The sequence below is a fragment of the Haliaeetus albicilla genome, chromosome 4, assembly GCF_947461875.1.
Source record: "Haliaeetus albicilla chromosome 4, bHalAlb1.1, whole genome shotgun sequence".
In the NCBI taxonomy this organism is placed as follows: domain Eukaryota; kingdom Metazoa; phylum Chordata; class Aves; order Accipitriformes; family Accipitridae; genus Haliaeetus; species Haliaeetus albicilla.
Genome location: NC_091486.1, coordinates 14,745,073 through 14,765,874, shown reverse-complemented (window position 1 = coordinate 14,765,874; position 20,802 = coordinate 14,745,073). Strand labels below are relative to the sequence as shown.

General features: G+C 39.8%; 1 protein-coding gene across 1 annotated transcript in view; it reads left to right on the top strand.

Annotated features, from left to right (window-relative positions):
• The first annotated feature begins 2,859 nt into the window (after positions 1 to 2,859).
• Positions 2,860 to 20,802, top strand: part of RALB (RAS like proto-oncogene B) — a 53,672-nt gene continuing 35,729 nt past the window's right edge. The window contains exon 1 of the mRNA XM_069781028.1: positions 2,860 to 2,971. The gene's annotated coding sequence lies outside the window, so the exon portion shown is untranslated. The remainder of the gene's footprint in view (positions 2,972 to 20,802) is intronic.

Genomic DNA, 20,802 nt, shown 5'->3' with positions numbered 1-20,802 from the left:
TTTACTCCTGCTCACCACTGTCTCTCCTACTGCCTTCTATAAAACTAAAATCCTGATTTTCCTCATTTCCCCATATTGTAGTTCCCTCCCAGCTACTTCCCAAGCTCCAAATTACTTCCCCATCCAGGTTTACTACCAGATGCTGTATTTTAATGCAGGGAAACATCCCAGCCTTATATATGCACAGAGGAATGTGAGTTACATTACATATGGACTTCATAGTGAGGGTGGTCAAACAGGTTAAACAGGATGCCCAGTGAGACTGGAATGTCCACCCTTGGAGATATTCACACCTGGGCCAGGCAAGGTGCTAAGCAACCTAACTTGACTTTGAAGATAGCCCTGGTTTGAGTGGATAAAGGATGAGATGAGATGATCTCCAGTGATAACTTCTAATCAAAATTATTTCATGATTCCATAATTCTAACTAAATCTTGAGGGAAAATAGGAAGAGGAAGAACACACAAGAATCTAAGAGAAAGATGGTTTTCTGGCAAGAAGAAAAAGGAATACAACAAAACAAACCAGAGCTGTGCACAGTTAGTCTGCTTTTCAGCTTGCTTGCACTGAAGTAATTCAGGATGAAGTCAGATGGATGTTAAAATCAGTAGAGAAGCAAGAAAAGACTCAACAACAACATGTCTGTGGTTAGCCTAGGCTTGCTTCATCTGACTGGACTCAAGGCCTGGATACTAATGTGTGTGTTGTCTTCAGAATATCCTCAGCAGGAATATTCCAAGGTACCATCTGTTTTATTTCCTGCAGATTCAGATTAGGAGCACGATGCAGGCAGTACCCCACCTCCTCAGAGCCTGGGCTGAGCAATGAGCCAGGTGCTGCAGCCAGATGCGTGCCGTAGAGTAACCTTGTCGGGGGGCCAGAGAGGAGGAGGTACAGAGCAGAGGTACCCCTGCTCCCTTCAGGGCAAGCAGCAGTTCCAGCTCCCTCATCCTCTGAACGTTTAAGAGTATGGTTTGCGTTCCAGTGTGTGAATACATGAAATGTCCAAATCAAACGCAGAGCTGTGACAAGTCTATGCTGTTGTGGGAAATCTTCTCAAATCCAGGTGATCACCTATATAGGTTTTATAGTACTGCTAAAAATCAAGGTGAAAGCAGAGAAACTGAAATGTAAATGTAAACAGCATCCCAGTTTTTGAGAAGGACTTCCCAAATTCTACAAAAGGGAATGTATTAGTGATCTTAATTCACACTCCTCAACCTCACAAACAATTTATGTTTGCCCAATTTGAGAGGTCGCTACCCTTTACTACACAGAACAACTAAAGATCCTTGATTCAGAAGTCCAAGTAGTTAAAAAATCCCTAGAATCTTTATGAAGAAAATGGTTCTGTGTTCCAGTTTATTTTACTACTACTGCTGGTTTATTTGGGAGACACATCACTACTGGATACACGAGCATTGATAATACCAGCATCTGTTTTATAAATATTATATTATAAAGTATTGTTCTTCCACTATCCTCTTAAACAGAACAAGTTCCTGAAATTGAAAGTCCAGTAATAGAACAAGAAATCTGGCAGCAAAATATTTCTTTTTAAACAATAGAGCTGCAAGAGCAACACCCTGTTGTATAGCTCAGTAGCAGGGTACTGACAAATACTGAAACATAAAATGCCAAATCACCAAACAGCTTTAATATGATAAAGTTCCCCCAAATCCAAGCCATTAAACCAAAAGCCAATACAGGAGCTTGAAAATGATGGTAAACTATAATATATCACTCATGGGTGGCCTTAATGCTGAATCTGGGATGCATTACATGAAAAAAATCACAGGAAATTTTTAACACAAAAAAGAAATCTGAAAGGCAAGCACAATGACTGCCATAACAGAGAATTTAGCAATTCCAAACACAACATAAAAATGCTGTGTGCTTGAAGGCTGTGCTAAATTTTCCTCTGCGATTTTTTATGGGATTATAACAGAAACAAAAATATCGTGACAACTTGAGAGAAAAATGAGTGACTTATTAGACCAATTGATAAAGTTGGAAGAACAGACAAGCTTCCAGGCATGCAGGTGCTTCTTTGGATCTGAAATAGAAACAGCAAACTTCAAAGCTAAATCCAGGTTAAGAACAATTGTGCTGAGTTAGGACATCTGCTTTGTTTCAAATGTTTATTAATTTCTTTTTTAAAGGCTGTAAATGATGACCTGGGAAAAAAATTTATAATAATATAGTCCTGTAGATGGATTATTATTTCTAAAGCAGGCTTGCAATTAGAAAGGGATCTAAGGAGTAAAACTTACCCAAGCAAATCTGCAAAAAATCACATTGACTTTCCATGAGATTTACAATCCTGTTTGCTTACATTGCTTTAGAAAATATTAATTGGATTCCTAAGTCACTTAGATGCTTTAGAAGATTTTACTTTCACTGAAAAAGGCAATAAACAAGTCAGGGTACTGCGAAGGAGTGCATACACCTGGGTCCTTGTTGGACTGGTGTATTTGCCTGAACAGACCTGGTTACAAGCTCAAAGCTTAAGATCTGACATAAGCACAGACAACAGACAACACCAGGCAACACTAAGCAATGCTCTGAGGTGGCTCGGCTGTATACAGCTCTTAGGCTAGTTGTAGCAATGATGTAAATATTGTTTTCTAAGTTTGTCACTGGTATTATTGAAACTTTTCATGGGAGAGGATTGGAAAGGTAAAGCAGAAAAATAATTTTCTGTTATTGGCCATTCAGGAATTTTTAAGCTGTTACTTTTTCAATCATCTACAACAGTTTCCTTGTTTTTAGAATGAGCGCATGATATCATATCCTGAGCCCTTCCCTTCTCTTTCAGCTTTCTGAGGCACTAGGAGGAGTCCAGCTAGAGTCATCATGTGAATTGGTCTGTAATACTGTAGTGGAGCTGCTTCTGCCATCGTCCGCCTGCCTGCCTTATTCGTACTCCTTAAGAAATTGCTGCTCTAGGACGAACGACCCTTTAAGCACAGTGAGTATCAGCTAAGAAAGCAAACAATCTATCTAGCTTGTAAGGTTGCATTGGAGACAGATCACTTCTCTCTCTGTTTACATGTATGTGCAGTTAGGGACAAAAATACAAGTGAAAGGAGAACTCGCTGTCATTATCCACCACTGAAGTGAGAAGAGAAAGGAGATTCCTGGCCCAGCTGGGGAGAGAAAATGGATAGCAGCAACGGAGGCTCTCGGGGTGCACAGACTGGATTAAAGGTGTGGGCTAGGTGTAGGAAAGGGCCAAGGTACAGGTACTGTGCGAGGCAACGTCCCCATTCGCTGTGGACAAACTGGAAGAAACAGCTGCTAAAATGTATACACAAGCAGCTCTGTGTGAGCATGTGGCATTGTATTAATGGAGGATGACAAGCACCTCTTGTTTATTCTTAAACTTGCTTGACTTAATGAATGCAGTAGTACTACCTAGTAATAAGCAAAATAAAAGGAGAATAAAAGAACTAGTTTTCTGCACTAATCTCCACTCATCCCTAAAGCATACAGGCCAAGTAAACATTAACAGTGAGTCATTGATTCTTTTTAGTATAACTACATAACCCGTGGTGATGTTACTTCTGCACTTCTCCATCTTGGTCTTTAGCTTTGAAACGCAGAACTAAAGGCTCTGCCATTCTTGGTGGAGGGCCTAAGGTTTTGCCTAGATGCCTCTGCAATGCTAATTTAGTAGAAACATGTTATACATATCAATAATATATTTATAGTTATATTTATAGCGTATGAATAACTTCGTATGGGCCAGAATTCTCAGTGTAAGAAATGTCACAATGAAAGTAAATAATCGGCTTGCATTTGTATCTACCAAATGATATTGTAGAAGTTATTTATTAAGCTAGAAAGTTGCTTTTAAAAGGATAGAACATCTAAATTTTCCTCTGTGTGTTGCCCTGGTAGAGTACCAAACACCAACTTCATTCCAAAGTTGTAAAAGACTTATGACCATGCTTTACATAAAGGCCTCACTCTGTTTCGAACGGAACCAACAGAAAGCAGTAATGATATTTCTGTGAATGTTTAAGATAACAATAACTGGCTTCAGAAATGTGCAAATAAGTTGTGTCCTTTCCCCAGCCTTCTTTGGTGAGGCAAGCCACTGTACGGGAAACACATAACCTTTGAATATACGTCATTGATCAGCCCACTTTATCCATTTTTTCTTTTCTTACTGTGGTTTCGATCAGCTCATTCACAGGCTCACAGCACAATGTTAGTAAAAAATCACTGCTTTTTGTTATCTGCTCAACTGCCCTGTGAGGTAAAAACTCTTCAGTTAAAAGTTGCCGGACCCTCTTCTGTTGCTGATGTAGTTAATTTTATGACAGAACAAACCTGCCATTTTCTACAACATAATAATGATAAGAGTAGAAGGATGCTAAAGATGTGCTCGGGTGCTGCTCAGCCTAGCCTCAGTAGCATCGAGATTGCTGTACCAGAGGTGACCATTAGGCTCCCTACTGCAGAGTTCTGCCTCTAACAGCAACCTATACTAGGTGCTTCTGATACAGTTGCAATAAGTCCAGAGTGATCAGCTGTCCAAAAGGCTTCACAGGAGATTTTTTTAGATGCCTATCAGCTATTAGTTGACTTGTACTGTACAACATGAGGGGGTTTTAATTGTTTCATTTCATAGAATATCACAGTGGATATGCACATTTCCATGTAAATATTTGTTTCTTGAATTCACTGAGATCTTGGTTCCAACAATGTTGTGTACCAATGACTTCAGTAAAAGCTGTGGGTTTTTAATGAAACATTATTGTTTCCTTTCTCCAGATTTAAATCTGCCACCTTTCACTTCCCTTAGATGTAAATTTGCTTATACATCATAGGAGAGAAAAACTCACCCTAGTCTTTTAATTGTATGCTCTGCTGAAGAATGACAATGTATTTTTATTCTTAGTTATAGTTTGGTCTGTCTAGTTTGTGGCTACACTTTTTTTCAATTCATAAACTCATTTCAAGGGCTTCACCCACAGTTTTAGAATCATAGAACAGTTTGGGTTGGAAGGGAGCTTTAAAGGGCATCTGGTTCAACCCCCCTGCAATGAGCAGGGACATCTTCATCTAGATCAGGTTGCTCAGAGCCCCTTCCAACCTGACCTCGAGTGTTTCCAGGGATGGGGCATCTACCACCTCTCTGGACAACCTGTTCCAGTGTTCCACCACCCTCATTGTAAAAATTTTTTTCCTTATATCTAGTCTAAATCTACCCTTTTTTAGTGGAAAACCATTGCCCCTTTTCCTATCTCAGCAGGCCCTGCTAAAAAGTTTGTCCCCATCTTTCTTTCAAAGCCTCCTTTGGGTACTGGAAGGCTGCTATAAGGTCACCCTGGAGCCTTCTCTTCTCCAGGCTGAATAACTCCAACTCTCTCAGTCTTTCTTCATAGGAGAGGTGTTCACAGGATTCACATGGGCCCACTTCTCAAGCTTGTCCAGGTCCCTCTGGATGGCATCCCATCCCTCAGGCATGTCAACCGCACCACTCAGTGTTGTCTGCAAACTTGCTGAGGGTGCACTCGATCCCACTGTCTATGTCATTGATGAAGATATTAAACAGTACTGGTCCCAACACAGACCCCTGAGGGACACCATTTGTCACCAGTCTCCATCTGGACATTGAGCCATTGACCACTACCCTCTGGATGCAACCATCCAACCAATTCCTCATCCACCGAACAGTCCACCCATCAAATCCACGTCTCTCCAATTTAGAGAGAAGGATGTTGTGGGGGACCGTGTCAAAGGCCTTACAAAAGTCCAGATAGATGACACCCATAGCTCTTCCCTTGTCCACTGATGCAGTCCCTCCATCATAGAAGGCCACTAGGTTGCTCAGGCAGGACTTGCCTGTGGTGAAGCCATGTTGGCTGTGTGGAGTCACCTTCCTGTCCTCTGTGTGCCTTAGCATAGCTTCTAGGAGGATCTGTTCTGTGATCTTCCCAGGCAGACATGAGGCTGACAGGTCAGTAGTTTCCAGGGTCCTCCTTTCTACTCTTTTTAAAAATAGGTGCAATGTTTCCCTTTTTCCAGTCACCGGGGACCTCACCTGACTGCCATGACTCTTCAAATATCATGGACAGTGGCTTGGCAACTACATCAGCCAATTCCCTCAGGACTCTGGGATGCATCTTGTCAGGTCCCATAGACTTATGTGTGTTCAGGTTCCTCAGGTGGTCATGAACCTGATCTTCTCTTACAACGGGTGGAACTTTGCTCCTCCAGTCCCTGTCTTGCAGTCCATCCACTCAAGAGGTGTGGGAAGAGAGATTGCCAGTGAAGACTGAGGCAAAAAAGTTGTTGAGTACCTCAGCCTTCTCCTCTTCTGTTGTTACCAGTTTGCCAGTCTTGTTCATCGGGGGGGGGGGGGGGGGGGGGTAGGGGGTATGCTTTCTTTGACCTTCCTTTTCTGGCTGACATACCTGTAGAAGCCCTTCTTATTATTCTTTGCATCCCTTGCCAAGTTCAGCTGCAGCTGTGCCTTGGCCTTCCTGACCACATCTCTACACAACCAGGCAGCACCCCTATACTCTTCCCAAGGATACCTGTCCCTGCTCCCACTGCCTGTGCATTTCCTTCTTGCCATTTAGTTTGACCAGCAGGTCTTGACTCATCCATGCTGGTCTCTTGCCTTCCTTTCCTGATTTCTTACACCTGGGGATCGAGAGCTCTTGTGCTCTATGGAAAGCATCCTTAAAGATCTGCCAGCTCTGTTCTGCTCCCTTGTCCCTGAGGGCAGTTTCCCAGGGAGTCCTACTGACTAACTCCTTGGATTTTGCTTTCCTAAAATTCAGCGTCCTGACTTTACTCCTTGCCTGACCCATATCCCTCAGGACTGCACACTACCCCAGTGATGGTCACTGCAGCCCAGGCTGCCCCCAATCTTTGATGTCACAGATTAGCTCACTTGCGTTGGTGACCAACAGGTCCTATAGTTAATTATTTTGCTGTCATGCTTAAAAAATTCAAAGATGAAAGAGATGCGAGTTTCCTTTATAGAAACCACCCAGCTCTGCTCTTGTATCCTGTTTATATATGTGTTTAATAATAAATTTTCCACCACCTTACATCCAAGAAACGTTAGGTGTGCAGCAAATGTCCAATTAATTAATCTCACAAAGAACTTGTGAGGTAGGTTCCCTCATTTTATAGGTGAGACAGAGAGTGAGACAGTTAAATTAAGTGACTTGCTTAATATCACACTGTGAGTCAGTGCTAATGCTGAAAATAGAGTTTATGTCTTCTGGTTCCTTGCCCTGTATTTTAATCATCAAACCAGACTTAACTCTAAAGTTGAATGAACTCCTTAAATAATTAAAATAATTATTCTCAATTTCATGTTGGAGTATTATGTTTTAATTACCTAAGCAGCTGAAATACTTGCAAAAGTTTTCCTTGCTTAGGACTTTTTTAGTCTTTCTTATTCAGATATTGCTTCAGATATCAGCTGAATATGTCTTGTTTACAGTAATCCTGAACTTCAAAAACACACTCAAGCAGATCTCCCCCCTAAAAATAAGGAATGCATTTCAAACTCACAGCAACATCTTTGCTGTCAATGTAGCAATGCTCTTTTTCATACTCTCAACAGCCATTCCACTTCATAATAGCCACAGTTTTAATTAATGGAGCATAGTAAAGTTATTGCCCCACAGAAAGCAAAAGATAGACTGCTGGTTACGCTGTTATGACTAAATGAAAATGTAGCCTGAAGCACAAAAGAGCAATTGCGTCTTAAAAAATACCTGCTTAGAAGTGCAGTTCTGAACTACATGCTGTGTCATCTCTGAATAAACTGGTACATAAAGAGGTGCAATCCTTGCAAACATGTTGAAATGAATAGCACCTGTGTTCAGGCTAATGGTATGCTCCAGCAGCTTTATAGCTTTTCTGAGTATAGTCCACATATTTGTTTATACTGATAGGTCATATACAAATTTCTCCAATCGTCACTATCTTACCTGTTCGATAGTGTTCTTCAGTATAGGAAAGAATAAATGGCCCAGAGTAGGCATAAGACTGAAAGAGGCTCAGGAGAGGGAATGAAGAAATAATATTACCATGGCTTGCTCCCTATAAAACCTGGATATAGACACAGCTGTCTGTCACACAGCCTTATACAATGCTTTGTATCATATAGTATTTTTGGCGTGTGTGAGACAAGCACCTGTGGTCAGCTCCAAGATTTTTATAAAGACTTTTGCCATATGTAATGAATTAGGGCATTGCTGTGCAAGCAGCCTTCCAACTTAATTGCCACATTAAGAGTCAGATCTTGCCTACTGAATTGGAGGCTAGACAGAAGGTTCCAGGTAACAAGCCAAGGAGAGATGTTCCAAGGCCATTCAGTTTCCTCTCTGGGGTCAATAACTCTAGTTTACCATGTTGTTTTCCTTTTGGGTTTATCTTCTCCTTAAAATGTTAACTATGAGCATATTTTACACTTTGCCACTAGGGCTCTGTCATCAGTGATGAACTGTCCAATATCGGTCAGAGTACTTCTGCAACTTCTCTTCCAGTTTCTGTTAGAGACTAAGATGTTTTTCTCACAGACTTCAGAAAATGGCCTGATGCCAAGTGATGAACAGTTTGCAAGACAGCACTGTGTCTGTGCCCATCTATCAGGGGTAGAGAAGCTGCCTTTCAAGGGAGTTTTTTAAAACCAGGCAGGAGTTGTCCAGTACAAAGTGGACAAAGATGACACTTCTGTGACTTTCAAAGACTTTGAAACCAAACCCAAGAAAGCAATGCAAATAATTGAAAATATTTCTGCTGCTCTTCACGTATGTGTACTTTTATCCATAGTTCCTATTATTAACCCATCAAATGTAATGGTAATAAAGTTTGAGAAGCTGAAAATTTTAATAAAACATTAGATGATATTTATGAAAAACAGGGTTTGAAATTACGATGTGCCTAGGTGTTCTCTTCCAGATTGGGAATAGAAAGAAGACTTTGTGGTCTGTGTGTCTGATCAAAACTAACCCAAACAGTAGAAATTAAATACATGCAGTTCATGAGCAGAGAATCATTTTCAGCAACGATTCAGCTAATAGGTATGAAGAATGAGTCAGCCTGAGAAAATCAGAAATTGCTTGTGGATAATCTGAATGAGAATGGAGGATGCATAACACAGTATCACATTTGAGAAGAGCTCTGACAAAATGCAGGGCTTGAATTTTGGATGTAGAGTTATACTTGCTTTATCTATTACTGAAGAGAATAGAAAACAAGCCAGCCTTTATGATTAAGTAGATGTCATGCTATTTTACATAATTAACTTTATTTAAGATCCTACTTTCAGCAAAAACCTCAGTGTGTCCTGCCTACCTTAGTAATCGCATTACTGGTCACTGCTCTTTAATAGGTCTATTGTAGCCTTGTTCTGTTGATTCAGCACAGAAAGAAAACATTTTAGGAATGTCAGTTCTTCAAGCAGTGGGGATTATAGGCATGGTAACAGTACATGTTTGTGAAAGGTATATGCTGTCTGCCTTCATTCCCCATATGACAGTGAGAGGGAAACAGAGGTACAGCCATAGTGCTACTCTGAAGAATTAATATAATTAATATATATTATTATGTAGATTTGATTCACAGAATTGAGAAAGCATTTGTGGTAACATGGTGCTTATACATTAGAGCCAGAAAATTAAATGGAAAAGAAAGTGAAAAGAAATGTATAATGAGGGAGTTGGCCAGTTCAGTGTCATTATGCAAGCACAGTGAAAGGTACAATGCTAAGGAATGCCACAAGTAACAAAAAACCCCAGTATCAGTTACCTTAAATTACATTAATTACAAAAGGTGGAGTTAGCAATGCAGGCAAGGCACATTTTTTTCCAACATTCCTTATTATGTGTTAACCATGGCATTGCAGAGATCCAAGAATCTTGGACCATGCAACTTGCAAAATGCCACTAGAATGTTTCTTGCTGGAACTAGGTACAGCAAGCCAAGTACAAGCTGAAACTGTAAATATGGGGAAGGACTTCTCCGTTCAATAAAACAAGCAGTTTCTGCTGAAACTAGTTTTGCTTGAGGATTAATTTGTGGTTCCAAGTGTCTTTCAGTGCTGACAGCTGAAGAAGGTAGCTCTGGGCCAGATTGTAATGTTCACTCCTTGCTCTAATGGGCGGATGTGTTTAATTAACCTTTGTTTCTGCAGAAGCAGACATTCTGGCAAGCTGTAGGAATGCTAAAGGAGGGAAATCTAAACAGCAGTGAACCTAGGCACATTCTATATATCAAGTACTAGGTAAAGAATGTTAATGTAGACAAATACTGTTTCCTAGGAGATAGGTTTGTATAAGCAACTTCTGTAAGAGAAATTTAACGTAGGGCTCCCCCCCATTAATTTCACAAGACCCAGCTATGGTCCCACACCCTTGGGACTCTTGTCTCTTGTGTCTGGTTAAAGACTGGGCACAGTTCTTCAACTGGGGGTCACAAAGGCATGTATTCAAGGTGGAAATATTCTGGTTAGTATCTCTTGGCTAGAGTTAGACCTGACAGCCTTGCTGCCTGTTTCATGTCCATCAGTGAGTTCTCCAGACACCATAGCTTGGACAGACCCTTCCCAGAGCTTCCTGTACAGTGCAGATCTTAAGGTTTATAGCTAATTCTTCAGAAAGCACATGGCAAGTCTAATGCAAAGCAGATATCCTTTGCATAAAGTTGCTGAAGGCACTGGTTTTCACTTGAAAAACTAAAGCACTGTAGATTACAATTTGTATAAATACAGCAAACTCCCTGGCCACAATGTCCCTTGGCCCTAATCTTTCACTAAAAAATCACCAACTTTGCATGAGTGTTTTGAAAGCATGCAAATTGGAGCTTATCTTCTCTGACATTCATCAGCTCCGCTGCCACAATAGCATCATTGTTTCCTATCTCCTCCCCTTAGTAAGCAGCACCCTCCATTCCTCTCACTTCCTTTCTGGCCCAAACCTTTTCCATCTGAGAGACTTTTGAAAGCTCTGCTTTGTCATCTAGTTTTGCTACTACTGTGATCTAAATGCCAACCTCCTTCAGTCCTGGTTGTCTCAGTCTCAGTCAGCCAAGACCCCGGTTTTACTCAAAAGGCACCTTTCAAACTTGAGTGATGGACGTTCCTTCTACTCTTGTAGTCTTACAAACAAGGTGTACTCCCAAATGACAGAAACATTCAGGTTACAGCATTTTTCTTACTATAACTACACTGTAGCAACACAGTATCAGTCACAATCATAAACCACGCTTTTCCCACCTCAGCACTGTGATGCAGAACTCCTCCCTTCATAATACTGTGCAACCATCTCCGTGTTGCCACGGTACATAGGAACTAGTGTTAAGGCTGCAGTTAAGTTACTAAATTCCTAATCCCATGCTTTCTCCACTGAGTTTCTGTTCCGGAATGGAAAGCTGTGACAACAAATGAGGTAATCAAGGAAAAATAAAGCTGGCTACAGTTGTCAGGATTATGAGTTCAATATAATTCTTCAGCTTGTTCATACTGGTCTCTGTTTCTAGTAAGGGCTGATGACTCCAAAAGCCATGAGCTGTGTGTTAAGTTCTTGGGTGATGACAATTTCCTTTATAATGTTGCCCAGTGTCTGAAATTCTAGAGATAGGATTGTGTAGGCCTGCTACGAGCAAAGAGTGTCCTATTGCAAAGAGAAGGTTTGCACAAAGACTGAGGATAGAGTAAGAGCCTTTATGTCCAGATATAGACAGTGACTTCCAAAAGCTCTTAGCATTGGCCAAACTCACAGCACAGTCAGTGGATGTAGTCAGGCTGACACAGATTACTTTGGAAAATTCTTCACCAGCATGGTTCAACATGCAGCCCACTGGCCAAATCTGGTCTGTAGGATCTTCTGCCTGGCTTGAACCACCTTTACTATGGAAATTCCAAGGAGCAAGCTGCTGCCTCATCCCAAAGAGAAGGAAAGGAGGGAGGATGGTTCTTGCCCATGCTTCTGAGAGGTGAGCAAGACCCTGATACAGATGAGTTGTTGCTGTGCTTCTGTCTGAATGAGTTTGTGAGTGCTTGGATGTGTGAAAGAAAACATTCCGACATAGCCTGCTGCCTTATCTCCTTGTTGGGCAGGTAAGAACAGCAGCACTCCTCCACCACTGCCATTCTCATTTGCTGCTTGTTTGGAGGGGCGAGGGGAGTAGTAGGGAGTAGGGGACAGTAGGCTTCCCCTGCAGCCTATTGCTCCACTCAGCCTACCCCCCAAGCATGCTTCACTGTCCAAGTATGAATGTGTGAATGGTAGGAGGTATTAAAACACAGTCCTGAGCTGCCATTGATTGTCATCTCAATGGCCTGTCCTTAAATTGGGATCTGACTCATGCAGACTCTGGGGCTTGACTATTCTATTAATACGCTTAATGTTGCTGTAGGGTATCACTCACCAAGAAGGAATGTATGACAATACATTTCTTTGTATTTCTATTCTTTGTATTGTATTTGTGTCTCTCTTTTCTTTGGCCATCTGCATGTGATACATTACTCAATTTCCCTGCACAAGTGCAGGAATTATGAGTTTCTTGTGATTATGGAAATAATTTCACTAAGTGTGAATTCTATATGCGTACAAGGATACAGGACTTATGGGTTAATCTTGCAGGCTTTTTATTCAAGTGAGTACATTCAGCAGGTTCTGGGTCCTATCTTCCTTCAGTGCAGTAAGCATAGTGCTGATGGGGACTGAAAAGAAGTTGCTGCCCTTGGAGTCAATAGCAAAGCTCTTTTGCTAGTGGGAACAGGCACCATTCTGAGCAAATAAGATTAAAAGCCAATGGAAAGAATTACAGTATCGTCTTAATTTTAACATAATCTAAGTATAAGTTACCAAAACCGAGAGCTCTCACTTAAATACAAGTTGAAACAATTACTTTATCTTCAGGGAGACTCCAAGTAATTGAGATGGATGTAAATCTCAGCTGAAAGTTCTGCTTGAAGAACAGTGCTACTGGATGTGTCCATGGTTTCAGCACATGCAGCCAGTTACAGTACAGAGGAGAGCTACGTTAACTTTCAGTCAGGCTAAAGGGGTACCTCTCCTGATTTTGATAGATGGCAGTTAATTACATTTTTCCTCTTTGGAAGAAGTATGCATTTCTTTCTTTTGTTAGCACGTCTGATAATGGCAGGGGATTTTTCTGAGGGTAGTCTTGGAACAAAACTGCAGCTCCAGGCACTCTGTATAAAGCCAAATACAAGGGAAGGGTGGAGTGAAGTTGCTATTTGATAATAGGAATAGTCTACAAGAAAGTTTCCTTATCTCTCTTCAATATGTGTTTTTCAGAAAGTAGCTGTGATGAAAAGGCAGGAGCTATTCTTCTCTGCTGTAAATTCTTTTCTGATAAGTCTTTTGGAAGAAATCACAATGCTATCTTCATTCAAATCCTTCCTAAGATGCATTTCTTCCATAAAGTGTTTCTATGCTAATCCACTAGGCGTTGCTATTTACATCTTTAAAAGAAACAGAGTACTTAACCTGGACTGATTGTAGATTAAGAATTACTAAGGGCATGCATGTCCCATAGAAAAGCATAGTCCATGGAAAAAATCTATTGCCTCCTGGCAGTAGTTCTTTATATTGTGTTTTTATTTCTTATTGTTGATTATAATCTCTGCAGGGAAAGGGCGTTTGTTTTTCTGCACCTTTAAGGCATCATACATGTCTGTAACTTTATGCAAATCAGTGAAGATCAAGAAGGAAACAAGAAGTAATTTTACAATACAAATTAGCTTTGCCTGAGTAGCAGTCAAATTCTACTCTGTCATCCCACTGTAAATCCAGATTTGGTGCTGAAATCACTGGAACGGAATACAGTCATAGGTCTTGATACAAAGATTGAAGGGGAGAGGAGGCCAGTGATGCCTATGTAAACAGTAAATAACCCTAGTCTTCTCTTCAGGACATGCTGACTCTATGCTGCCTTGTGCTATAGGCTGCTAATATGACTCAGAAATGCATCTGCTGTTTAAAACAGTGTAAAAAGCAGTGGTTCCCAAACCAGCCAGAATTATAACTAGTGAGGTCACAACAGTTTCAAACACGGTCACAAGATACAAGAAATTTAATTTGATCATATATTTATGCTAGTATTTGGGTTGCATTAAATTCTTGCTTTACAATAGCAATTTCTTTCAGTGAAAAGTTTGGGGAACTACTGTGTTTTATTCTGTGAAAGACTGGGTGGAGACACTATTTCCTCTGAGTCACCAGTGGGAAAAGTCCATTATTACAGGGGTGAAATATGTGAACATGACATCTAGAATTGAAAAAATCCCTACAACTGTGAACATATTCAAATCTGTTGATACAGCATATTTCAAGCCCGAAGGTGTCAACACCATTGCTTTCCAAAATTGTAATTAATCTATATGTCCAAAATATTCTGTTGCTATAATAATTATCATAACAAAGTTAATTATAGATCAGTCCTTCACAACCAATATACAGTCACCACTAGGTAAAACATGGCAGTTATTTATGTGTGATATACAACAGCTGAGAAGAAAGAAATAAGATTATTACATCCATCATAAATGGCTGGACCCCCCTTTTTTTTAAGAGTGTGTATATATCTGTGCTGGAATCTGGCAAGGAAGCCCTGCCAATAAAGGCAGGGGATGTTGTAGAGGCAGCAAGCTGGGAGACGGGAAGGAAGGCAATACTTCCTGATACTTATTAGCAAGCTCAGAGGAAGGAAAGCATCCTGTCTAGTCATGCTAAATCAGCTAGAGAGTCCCTGTTAACACAGAAAAACCCTTACCCATCCTTGTTTAAGAACAAGGATATTCAGATTTGGTTAGGAGAGAGAAGCCATGATTTTGTACATGAGTGTGCAAAGCTCACGTTGAACTTCACTCTCCTATACTGTGACTTCCTGATTTGCTCAAGGGAGCTGTAAAATTAAGAACCTGAGGATTTACCTGGGTTTGTTTTGTCTCCCTTTAACAAGCACACTTGGTCAGTTTTCACCTTTTTATGCTATGCCTCGACTTATATATTTGTGCCATGTCCTATTAAAATCCTCAGCTGAGAACTTTCATCCTTTCAGCTGCACAACTACTGCATACCCTTTTTAATTTGTGAATTTCAAATATATTTAGTGTGACTAAATAGCAGAGTTTGAAAAACAATGGTCTGTCTGTGTACACAGAACTGCTATATCCCCTAAGCCAAGGCAATTTGATTCTGACCTGGAAAGGGATATCAGAGTTCAGTCTCTTGTGCCCTAGCAGTCCTTCGCTTCTTGTCTAGAAGTTGCCAGTTCCACAGGCAGTTTTTCTAATAATATTTTCAAGAACCAACCACCGTTAACCACATAGTCTATTGTTTTAACTGTTTATTAGAGGATTTGGTTGTCTTACAGCATTTAGACAAATTGACACAAATGGCAGCTTAATGACAGATTTAAAGCTGTCATCCTCATGGAGCGACTCCACACACAAGTTATTATCAGCAACATTAAATTGCAAAAACACTTGTAAAACCTTTGTTAAATAATATCAATTGAAATAGGTATATGCTCAAACCAATGTAAATAACAAGTCGTACAGACCAGAATACATTAAAAAAACAACAAACAAACAAACAAAAAAAACCCCAAACCCTTAGAAAGGAAAAACATACAAAGAAGAATGCTGATGTTAGGCTAAATTCTCAGGCTACGTTTCATTACTATTACTGTTACCATTTATCAAGGACTTTCAAGCAAGTTCTGATATTTCTCCCCTTTGTGTTTATAACTGCGACTGTTACATTCTTAACTCTCCTGTTCTTAGCTAAACTTGCTCTCTTGAAACCTTCTTAGTCCACATTATTTCTGGTCAGATTTGAATCAGCAAAGCAGAACATTTCCTGTCCTTGGGGGGATGAATCTATACTGGATATTAGGAGCCTGTGTCAGCACTAACAGGATGCAGACCAGGAAGCTATGCATTTTTTTTAACAGGAACTAGAACAAGAGTGGCAAAGTTTTGGCAGAATTAGAATGAAATGTTTGTACATGGAACAGAGTAAGAACTGGAACTAAAACACTTTTTATATAACTAAAATAAGGTTGCCAGCAAACTAGTTTGGTCGATTTGGAAATCATCAGGGGCTTATGAGAAAAAGCTTAAGCTCAAAAACTAGGATTTGACTGAAAGCTCTAGCTGCCTAACTAACTGGAGCCATGTCTCTGGCATGCTGAAAAAGGCTGCTTTGGTGAACTGAGAGTACAGATGAGTTATGTCTTGGAGCAACAAGCTATTGACAGTCCACTGACAAATGAATAATCTAAAGTTTGGAATCTAACAAAAATGGAGCTAGAATTAATATTGGTCAATAAGATTAAAAATTGACTCAAATTCTCATGCTGGAACACAAGGCATGCTTCTTGGGGAGTTAACAGTGCACATGAACCAAAATACTAATAGGAAGTAGCTCCGTGGTGTGGATCTAAAATAACACCAGGAGTAGCCACAAATGTGGTGCCATCTAATGTATCATAGCTCTCTGAGCTGGTCAGCACTTCCTCTCTGGACTAGCATGTTTTCATACCTCTTCTAGCAGCCACTCAAGAGTCTCCCCACAATCCAAACCTGTGACAGAGAAAGCTCGGTTGTTGGAAATTTGCTAGATGAAATAGGAAAGTGCGTCAAAAAAAGCTGACAGACCTTTTATTGGTCAGCTTTACAAGCTGGTCTTCCTGTTAATTATGGTTTTCTACTGAATGGAGTCTCTAACAGGAATAGGGGAGCATGGTACTCCATTACCTGGCCAGAAAAGTATAAAAAGCCTTATTTTTTCCATAGGCAAAAGGAACATATATTTAGCTTGAGGGATACGGAAACCAGCTTTTTTAAGAAATAAATTCCACAGCCTTTGTCATTGCTGATTTGTGACCTTGAGATCTATAAAATCATGCAGTATCTTGCTTTATGACAGCTGCAGATATATTACAACTAACATGGTAAGGGGAGCAGCCCTTTTATTATAAGCTTTTAAAAGGGAGGAGATGAAAGTTGCTCGTGAAATTGATGCTGTAGGTGCAGCAACAAAGGACAAAGCATGGCAATCACACCTACTTTTTATACTTGTGGCTTTTAGGAACTGACAGGAAAGATTACTTTTGATTTATACCTATTTCTGAGATGCAAGACCTGATAATTATCAGGTAGTTCACCTGTGTCATGCAACACCTATGTCAAAAGCCAACAGTTAAACTACAAGGCAGAATGAACTTGTGTGTGGAGTTACCCCATGAGGACAACTTTAAACCAAGCTGGAAAATTCTGGGGATGAGACAGTGTGTTTCCCACAGCTGTTGAATAGATCTCATTTTCTTTTAACTAGAATAAACTCATGTATCTGAGGTCTCTTAAGGCCCTCTGGAATCATATTACAATGATTCCTATCATTTAATGCAGATAATCAATTCTTCTAACGCAGGTAAGAATCCTAGATGAACCTTTTACTTCTATTTGCAAAATACTGCCCCATCAGAGGTTTTGAATTTCTTTCATGCTGTAGTCTTTCCCTGCTTCTACTTTTTAACTGCATGACAAGAACTAAGAAACAAAACTTCCATGAAGATACATAGAACCTTTATGACAGAAAAGCTAGCTAAGACTTAGTGTACTGAAAATTTTTCTAAGAATCACAGCTCTCTCTGGGCAAGGAATTATAGAAAGAATTGTAAAGATGAGCTCATCATTAGCCAATTATTAAAGACAAGCCCCAAAGTTTAAGGAAATTTGAACTCTACAGGCAGAGTAGCACTGCAACTCTTTCTGCCATGATTCAGACTGTATTTAGAAATGGCAGCTTAGACCTATCTCTGTTAGTATCATACAACAAAGTAAGAAAGTACAAATCAGCTAAGTGGAAAAGGAACTGAGTTTTACCATCTTTTCCTGAATTGAACGGTTCCCAAATTATCCCCAGAAAACCCTTGGAGAGATTTAAGAAAAGCCACAAGGAAACTGTTACTGAGTCTTCAGTGCTGAGAAGTCAAAGAAGCCCAGCTGATCCAAACAAAGCATTCTTTACATGCTAACCAAAAGAGAGATTCAGCAGGTGGTCACATCGCTTAGGTTCTGTGAAAAGAAACTGAAAAGGCAGAACTACATGAAGCTGGATGTGACACGACTATTGCATTTTGCATTTGACATAATGGTATCTTCAGCCACAATGGCCAAATCCATAGCATTTTTGCTTTCCAAAGAGCATGAAGCACTGCCCTTACTTTGAAGGAAGTGGCAACTGCCACAAGACTATAATAATACCTCAGGCTTGCTTGATATAAAGATCTTTTCTAAATTTACAAGGAAATAACTTGTTGGGTTAAAACATTTGTCAAGATAAATGGTTAAACATTTTGGATCTTCCATTTACTTTGCCCATTCCCAGCTATATATACCTGTCTCTTAGCTGTCCTAAGTGGCTTGCATCCTAAATTAATTATAACTGTTAAATGGAAGAGCTAAGATCACAAACATTATCATCTACCACTCTCTTAAGACCTTTGGCAAAAGGACTGGGCAACCTTTGGGGAAAGCAGCATCTTAAGCTGTTACAGTAAGATTCAGTAACACTCTGATACTGTCTCTGAATGTAATCTATGCAAGCCAACAAGTTCAATGGGAAGCTGATAAGAAATTACTTATAGTATCTTGTAAATCCTGCCCTTCTCCATAGTTTGAAAGAGGGAGGAAGGAGAGAGTAGCAGACTTTTATTTCAAATCACAGGAAGAACATTCATCTTTTGTATGCAAGGTCTCAGGGGATACAGAATCTATCTAGCATGTTGTAAACCAGACATCAACTTCCTCCTCTTCTGAGGTGATTTGAGCCCATATCTAGTAGGAAAGTGCCCCAAATAGCAAGCCAAAGGCTATCCTATGCTAGGCAAGGGGTGTATTTACTCCTTGTTGAAGCTGATCCATTTTGCATGGAATACTATTTTCTAAAACCAGAGACAGTACAAGCAAGAGTGATCTATCTTATCTAACAGTTACAGCACACACTGAACAGTCCCTACTCTCATAAAGTTGTCACAATTTATATTGACTACACTGGTGGCATCTGTGCCTTCACAGTTCTAGCTTCCATGGGCAGGCTTACATTATCTGCTTAGCATTGTCAATCTATTTCTATGAACCAGGCATGCTTATAGGACAGTATAAATGACCAATGCTAGTTTTTAATCTATCAATTAACTTACAGTGACCCACATATGAGTTTAAGCTTCAGGTTTGCAGACTGAAGTCTTCTATTGATCTGCAGAAGGGAAAAACATGATTTTTTCCCTTACACTGTGTATATGCAGATACCACTCATTATCTGCAGAAACCAGTTCTTGAAGAGAGTTTACTTCCTTTTTCTGTTCAACTGAAATAATAGTGATCACAATGTTTCAATATGAAGTTGATTTTTACACTATACAAACTGTCCTGAGACCAACAGTTAATTTGGCATGCGCCACCAAACAGCTCACTTACGGCAACTTATGGTTTCTCAACTGGCACTAAAAGTTTTCAGAATAGTCTCCCTAACTAATCAGTTTTCATCCCTTCTCTAATTCCAATAATGTAATTGTTACTGTCCAAAGCTAAGAGCAAAGACCAAATAATCAAGTGACACTGAAAGCAGCATGAAAAAAACTGCCATGAAATCCAGCACTCAGAGACAGCAATGTCTCAGAGGGTGCTGCTTAGAATCAGACCACTAATTTCTGGGCTAATTCTACATTTTCTGTTTTGAAAGATTCCACGTTAATTTTGATGCATTCTGCACTGCTTCCGGAGAAAGGAAAGATAGTATTATGGGCCACCTTCTCCATTATGTGACCATTTCTGTAGTGATTTAAATCTGTATCAATTGCCATTTAGCATTTTGCAGATGTTTTCACAGACAGGAATCAGTATGGAAGAAAAAAGGTAGGGGTAAAGCAGGCCTTGTATGTCTTATGACCTAGTTGTAATTCCATTTAAAATGTTAGATAACTATTGCATAGAAAAAGGAAAGCCTTAAAAAAGGACAAAGGTTATAAGGGAAATAAATATAGTTATGTGAGCCAGATCAAACCAATTCATTTTCTGCTACTGAAAGTCTGATCAGAAAAAAATGAAGCTAAAGGTCTGTTGTTGCCCTTCAAGAAATCCAGCTTGAGGATGAAATTCATGCCTGAATGCAGAGGAGCAATTCTGAAAAGTCGAAGTTTGATTTATTGTTCTCTGAAAGGCAGCATAAAGCTTCTTACTAAAGATCTCAAAGTTACACAAAGGTGGTTTGTATGATTAAGGGCAATTATAGTTCCCAAGGTCTCTTAGAAGATACAGACACAGCTTGGGCTTGTTTCTTACTTACTGTAAATTTTATTTTTTCATTCTGATTAGATGGAACTTCTTAAATTAATTTGTTCAGCATTTGCATTGCAAACAAACATGATCCAGCAGTAGTACAGGCACAGATTTGCAGTATATGATATACACAGATTCTGCTCTCATCTGTGATAATGTCAAACCAAGGAAACAAGACTTGAGAAAGCCAACATATAACACTGTTCAATAAGCTGTAGTTGATCAAAAAATGTCCAGAAAAGCCATTCTTTGGCCATTCTGCTCTAGGGCAGAAAATCTATAACACAGCTTGTAAGGTCTTAAAACATGCCCCTGAAATGAAAGGGAGAAGACAAGACCAAATTAAAGCAAATGTTCACTGCTTTTCAGCAAACAATCTCTTTTAGGCTGCAAATATCAGATGAATTTAGGATTTCAGTTATTTATTTTGAGAAAATTAGTTT